Source organism: Arachis ipaensis, chromosome B02 (assembly GCF_000816755.2).
Source record: "Arachis ipaensis cultivar K30076 chromosome B02, Araip1.1, whole genome shotgun sequence".
NCBI classification, from domain to species: Eukaryota; Viridiplantae; Streptophyta; class Magnoliopsida; order Fabales; family Fabaceae; genus Arachis; species Arachis ipaensis.
The window spans coordinates 19783013-19791005 of record NC_029786.2 but is presented as its reverse complement, the minus strand read 5'-3'; positions in this window follow the sequence as shown (position 1 = coordinate 19791005).

The following is a 7993-nucleotide window of genomic DNA, read 5'->3' as shown; positions in this document are numbered from 1 at the left end:
TTTTGAGTTTTAAAAGCCAAATCTCATACTTCTAAGCCTCCGATCTCACCACTTATGTCTTAAATCATTATGATATGCCTAGCAATGAGAAAAGGATCTAGTGAATGTGGTAACTTACGAGTGAAGCAAGGGGAAAAGTAATGATCAATGATGATCAAAGATGATTATATGAGATATGGAGGATGGCGGTGGAAGTACCGTGTATGCCATGAGCCGAAGGGCTATATTTATTGATAAATGGTTGGTTCTTGATTGGACCATGAGCCGGATGGCTGAGTTCTTGCCGGATACGGCGGAGCCATGTTGATAAATTGGCTAGTTCTGGATTGAACTGTGAGCCGGGTGGCTGAGTTATTGCCGAGTTACGGCAAAGCCATTATGGATTATGGCTGAGTATAAAGGAATATGATAAATGAATAATGATGAAAAATGTTGAATGTAAGCATGCTTGTGTTTTCTCTCTGGTTGTAAGGGTGACAGGGCACCGATACCCTCTAATGGCGACAGGGCGCAGATACCCTCTAATGGCGACAGGGTGCAGATACCCTCTAATGGTGACAGGGCACATATTCCCTCTAATGATATTAATACGCAACAGAGAGACTGTGCCCGGGTTAGCTACCGGACATGTCGGGTTGGCTTGATAACAGACAGATGAGCTCATCAGCCATAGGGCAGGCATTCATCATTTGCATATGTTTGAATTGTTTGGGTTTGCCTATTTGTTTTGGATTTCTACATTATATATGCTAAGTTACCTGATTATGTGCTACTTGTTCTACTTGTACCCTAATTGTGTATTACTTGCCTGTATTGCTTGTGTTTGTACAACTGAGAGGCCCCTCATGCTGGTGTCGGTGGGTGTGAGGGCTGTTCTTGATGGGATGAATTGATGATGCGATTGCATGATGATGGTGATCATTAGTTGAGATGATTTGAGCTCCCTGGGTAGACGCAGTGATGTGGTTTCACTAGTTCCAGGGAGGGCATGATATATTGATATAGAATTGCTGAGACAGCACGACTGATGATGGGTTTGTTTATGATTCTGAAATCTGATTCGTGGGAGAGTCAGCGAGTTGGGAGTCATATGAGATGTGATCTAGATTTAGTATTCCCTTACGACAGATGCCTATTTATAGATTAGTGAGAATCTAGGCTGGATACTTGGTGAAAAGGAGTTTAGGATGCTTGGTGAGTTTTTATTGCAGTGCATTGTATTTATTTGGCACTTTTACCGTACTGAGAACCCATGGGCCTGGGGTTCTCATTCCGTATATATCTCTTGTTTTTCAGATACAGGTCCAGGTGCTCAGAAGTGAGTTGTGGGTCGTCTGAGAGACGGCGAAGATCTTTATTTCCTCTACTTTGTGTTTGATTAGAATCTCTCCACCTATGTTTTGAAAAGATTATATTATGTATTGAACTCTTTTGAATTTGCCTATAGAGGCTCTTATGTTTCCTTTGGGAGAGATTAGGATATACTGTTGTCATCTACTTTCATACTGTACCCTAGCCAGCCTAAACTTCGCGGGTCGCGACTAGTGGCTATTTACTTATGTTATATATATCTATCTGTTATCTATCTCTTAATCTCCTCTACGCCTTGTCCGTATATCATTTTCGGCTTCACGGTTTATCTTTTGTTGTCGAAACGTAAGTGATACGTCTTCGCGATTTTATTTCTACTCTTTTCAGGCTTCTCGATTAATACTCTTTTCGAAATTACCTATATTTATATATTAAAAACCCACCTGAGAGTCGTACCACCGTAATATCATTGACTTATGACTCGAGCATAAGGATTTGAATATTAGGGTGTTACACGTAAAATAGAGGTGGTGTGGTATTACGACCTCTAAAATAATATATATATTATATATACGTATAATAATTGAAAGAACATAGTATACTAGGAGCCTTAAAGAATAGGTAAAGCAAAATCGTAAAATTAAAAGCGTAACGCTCAGGAATAAGGATTACTTACGTACGAAGAAAGTTAAGGTTCACAAACATATAGTAGAGGGTCAAGAGTACAAAATAACAAGTTCCTAACTCAGCCTGCAAAGCTAAGGTTGGCCGAAGAATATTTACATACATATATATATCAAACGCATAACCCAGAATATACAAAAGAAACCCTAGTTCTCCATACACCTCTAAGAGGTACAAAAGTAAAACAAGTCGCTAGGAGAGTTCTATACATATGGTCATATATGAATAGTACACAAAATAATGTCCCAAAGATCCACTTCGCTGCAGAAACTCTAGACGCCTAGCGAGGTGCCTCTCGACCTGCATCTAAAAAACACAAATATCCGTATAGAATGAGAACCGGGGGTTCTGATGAGCGGATAATTTATACGCTTTTTGGCATTATTTTTACGTAGTTTTTAGTATGTTTTAGTTACTTTTTATTATATTTTTATTAGTTTTTATGCAAAAATCATATTTCTGGACTTTACTATGAGTTTGTGTATTTTTCTGTAATTTCAGATTTTTCTAGCTGAAATTGAGGGACCTGACCAAAAATCTGATTCAGAGGCTGAGAAAGGACTGCAGATGTTGTTGGATTCTGACTTCCCTGCACTCAAACACGTTTTTTTGGAGCTACAGAAGTCCAATTGGTACGTTCTCAATTGGGATGGAAAGCTAACATCTTGGGCTTTCCAACAATGTATAATAGTTCATACTTTTCCCGAGATTTGATGGCCCAAACTGGCATTCAACGCTAGCCAGAGACCCTTTTTGGCGTAAAACGCCGGAACTGGCACTAGAACTGGAGTTAAACGCCCAAATTGACATCCAAGCTGGCGTTTAACTCTTGAAAAGGCCTATGCACGTGTAAAGCTCAATGCTCAGCCCAAGCACACACCAAGTGGGCCCTGGAAGTGGATTTCTGCACTATCTGCACTTAGTTACTTATTATTTCTGTAATCCTTAGTAACTAGTTTAGTATAAATAGCACTTTTTACTATTGTAATCTGATCTTATGGCATTTTTCACATTTGGAGGCTGGCCACACGGCCATGCCAAGACATTTTTCTCTTATGTATTTTCTACGGTGGAGTTTCTACACCTCATAGATTAAGGTGTGGAGCTCTGCTGTTCTTCATGAATTAATGAAAGTACTATTGTTTCTCTTTCAATTCACCCATGTCTCTTCTCCAAGATATACTCTCGTTCTTAATTCAGTTAAGTCAGAATGAAAGGGTGACCCATGACAATCACCCACTATCTTCATTACTCGCTTAGCCAAGATCCGCGTGCCTAACAACCACAAGCGGTCTACATGATGTTCAACGTAGTCATTGGACGACAGCTGGAGTATAATCTCTTAAGCCTCTGGTTCGTGGCTTTGACTTGCATCTCCTGACAACAGAGCAGTCGAACTCACAGAGATCAGGATCTTTGTGGTAAAGACTAGAATAAACGAGCTTCAAACTCACGAATGTTGGGCACAGTGACAGTATACAAAAGGATAGAGAGATCCTATTCCGACACAAGTGAGAACCGACAGATGATTAGCCGTGCGGTAACTGTGCCAGGTATTTTTCATCCGAGACGAGGGATCCGACAGATGATTAGCTGTACAGAAGCCGTGCCTGGACCATTTTCACTGAGAGGACGGATGGTAGCCATTAATAACGGTGATCCACCAACATACAGCTTGCCATGGAAGGGAGCACGCATGATTGGATGAAGACAATAGGAAAGCAGAGGTTCAGAAGCAACAAAGCATCTCTGAACGCTTATCTGAAATTCCCACCAATGAATTACATAAGTGTCTTTATTTTAATTTACATTTTACTTATCTTTCAATTATCAAAACTGATAACCAATTGAATCCGCCAGACTAAGATTTACAAGATGACCATAGCTTGCTTCAAGCCGGCAATCTCCGTGGGATCGACTCTTACTCGCGTAAGGTTTTATTACTTGGACGACCCGGTGCACTTGCTGGTTAGTTGTACCAGAGTTGTGAAAAGTGTGATCACAATTCCATGCACCATGTTTTTGCGCCGTTGCCGGGGATTGTTCAAGTTTGGACAACTGACAGTTCATCTTGTTGTTTAGATTAGGTAACCTTCTTTCTTGTTTCAACCTTTATTTTCTTTTCAAAAAGTTTTTAAAAATATTTCAAAAAAAAAACTTTTCGAAAAAAAATGTTCTTCAAAAATTTTAAGAATGAATTCCACTTTAGAGCTCCATGATGATATGTTGAAGCTTGGCTGGCTATTAAGCCATGTCTAATTCTTTTGGACCGAAGCTTCCACTTATCATTGCAGCTATTGGAGGAGCCTTTGGATTCTCATTTATAATTCTGTGCTAAAGCTTGGCTGGCCATTTGGCCATGTCGAATTCTTTTGGACCGAAGCTGTAGACTAACATTGCATGAATCCTGAAATTCTTATTAAAAATTTTGAATTTTTTTATTTTCTTTTTCCAAAATAATTTCGAAAAAAAATACAAAAAGTTTAATAAAATCATAAAAACCAAAAAAAATTTGTGTTTCTTGTTTAAGTCTTGTGTCAAATTTTAAGTTTGGTGTCAACTGCATTTTTTAAATTTATTTTTTTTAAATTTTCGAAAATTCATGCATTATGTTCTTCATGATCTTCAAGTTGTTCTTGATGATTTTTTTTGTTTGATCTTTATATTTTCTTTTTTTGTGTCTTTTCTTGTTTTTCATATGTATTTTCAAATTGTTAGTGTCCTTAGTACAAAAGTTCTTAAGTTTGGTATCTTGCATGTCTTTTTTTCTTAAAAATTTTCAAAAATATGTTCTTGATGTCCATCATGATCTTCAAAGTATTCTTGGTGTTCATCTTGACATTCAAAGTGTTCTTGCATGCATTATTTGTTTTGATCTTAAATTTTTATGTTTTGTTTCATTTTGTTGTTTTTCTCTCTCCTCATTAAAAATTCAAAAGTAAAAAAAAAATCTTTTCCTTATTCTACTCATAATTTTCAAAATTTTGAGTTGACTTGGTCAAAAATTTTTAAAATTTAGTTGTTTCTTGTTAGTCAAGTCAAAATTTTCAATTTAAAAACTTTATCTTTTCAAATCTTTTTCAAAATCAATTCTTTTTCATTTTTTTATGATTTTCAAATTTCATTCTTAAAATTTTTCAAAATCTTTTTCATTTTTCTTTTAAAGTTTTCAAAAATTTTAAAACTAATTTTTCAAAATTTTTTTCATTTTTTATTTCATATTTTCAAAAATCCTTACTAACAATTAATGTTTTGATTCAAAAAATTCAAGTTTGTTACTTTCTTGTTAAGAAAGGTTCAATCTTTAAATTCTAGAATCATATCTTTTAGTTTCTTGTTAGTCAAGTCATCAACTTTAATTTTAAAAATCAAATCTTTTTAATTTTTTTCAAAATAAATTTCAATCATATCTTTTTAAAATTTTAATTTCAAAATCTTTTTCTAACTTCTTATCTTTTCAAAATTTATTTTCAAATCTTTTTCAACTAACTACTTGACTTGTTTGTTTTAATTTTAAAAAGTTTACTATTTCTTATCTTTTTCAAAACCACCTAACTACTTTTTCACTTCTCATTTTCGAAAACAACTAACCACTTTTTCAAAATTCTTTTTAATTAACTAATTATTTTAAATTCTAATATTATTTTATTTCTTTTAATATTTTCAAAACTAACTTAATTAATTAAATAAAAATAAAAATATTTTTCTTTTTCCTCTTCTTAAAATTCAAATACTCTCTCTCTCATATCTTTCTATTTGTTGTATTTATTTACTAACATTTCTCTTCTACTCATCAAATAATTCAAACCCTCTCCTTCTCTCTGTGTTCGAATTCTTCTTATTCTCTCTACCTCATTCTTCTATTCTTCTTTTCCTCTGACACATAAAGGAATCTCTATACTGTGACATAGAGGATTTTACTACTCTCTTTGTTCTCTTCTTTTTTATATGAGCAGGAACAAGGATAAGGACATTCTTGTTGAAGCTAATCCTGAACCTGAAAGGACTCTGAAGAGGAATCTAAGAGAAGCTAAAGCACAATACTCCGGAGAAGACCTTACAGAAAATTTCAAAAAGGAAGCAGACATGGCAGCCGAACCTGAGAATAATGGTGGAGATGCAAGGAAGATGCTTGGTGACTTTACTGCACCAACTTCCAACTTCTATGCAAGAAGCATCTCAATTCCTGCAATTGGAGCAAACAACTTTGAGCTTAAGCCTCAATTAGTTTCTCTAATGCAGCAGAATTGCAAGTTTCATGGACTTCCATTGGAAGATCTTCATCAGTTCTTAGCTGAATTCTTGCAAATCTGTGACACTGTTAAGACCAATGGGGTTGATCCCGAGGTCTACAGACTTATGCTTTTCCTTTTTGCTGTAAGAGACAGAGCTAGGATATGGTTGGACTCACAACCTAGAGAAAGCCTGAACTCTTGGGAAAAGTTGGTCAATACTTTCTTAGCTAAATTCTTTCCACCTCAAAAGATGAGCAAGCTTAGAGTGGAAGTCCAAACCTTCAGATAGAAGGAAAGTGAGTCCCTCTATGAAGCTTGGGAAAGATACAAGCAATTGATCAGAAGGTGTCTTTCTGACATGCTTTCAGAATGGAGTATCTTAGGTATATTCTATGATGGTCTGTCTGAATTGTCCAAGATGTCATTGGACCACTCTGCTGGTGGATCTCTTCATCTGAAGAAAATACCTGCAGAAGCCCAGGAACTCATTGAAATGGTTGCAAATAACCAGTTCATGTATACTTCTGAAAGAAATCCTGTTAATAATGGGATGACTCAGAAGAAAGGAGTTCTTGAGATTGATACTCTGAATGCCATATTGCCTCAGAATAAAATATTGACTCAGCAAATCAATATGATTTCTCATAATCTGACTGGAATGCAAGCTGCATCTGGTAGTACTAAAGAAGCTTTCTCTGAAGGAGAAGCTTATGACCCTGAGAATCCTGCAATGGAAGAGGTGAATTACATGGGAGAATCCCATGGAAACACCTATAATCCTTCATGGAGAAATCATCCAAATTTCTCATGGAAGGATCAACAGAAGCCTCAACAAGGCTTCAATAATAATAATGGTGGGAGAAATAGGTTTGGCAATAGCAAGCCTTTTCCATCATCTTCTCAGTAACAGACAGAGAATTCTAAGCAGAGCCTCTCTGACTTAGCAACCATAGTCTCTGATCTATCTAAGACCACTCTCAGTTTCATGACTGAAACAAGGTCTTCCATCAGAAATTTGGAGGCACAAGTGGGTCAGCTGAGTAAAAGAGTTACTGAAATCCCTCATAGTACTCTCCCAAGCAATACAAAAGAGTATCCAAGAAGAGAGTACAAGGCCATCAATATATCCAAAGTGGCCGAACCTATAGAGGAGGAAGAGGCAGTGATTTACAGTGAGGAAGACCTCAATGGACGTCTACTGACCACTAAGGAGTTCCCTGATGAGGAACCAAAGGAATCTGAGGCTCACACAGAGACGATAGAGATTCCACTGAACTTACTGTTGCCATTCATGAGCTCTGATGAGTATTCTTCCATTGAAGAGGATGAAGATATTATTGAAGAGCAAGTTGCTCGGTATTTAGGAGCAATCATGAAGCTGAATGCCAAGTTATTTGATAATGAGACTTGGGAGGACGAACCTCTATTGCTCATTAATGAACTGAATGCCTTGGTTCAACAGAAATTACCTGAGAAGAAACCGGATCCTAGAAGGTTCTTAATACCTTGTACCATAGGCACCATGACCTTTGAGAAGGCTCTGTGTGACTTGGGGTCAGGTATAAACCTCATGCCACTCTCTGTAATGGAGAAACTAGGGATCTTTGAGGTACAAGCTGCAAAAATCTCACTAGAGATGGCAAATAAATCAATGAAACAGGCTTATAGACTTGTAGAGGATGTCTTAGTGAAGGTTGAAGGCCTTTACATCCCTGCTGACTTCATAATCCTAGACACTGGAAAGGATGAGGATGAATCCATCA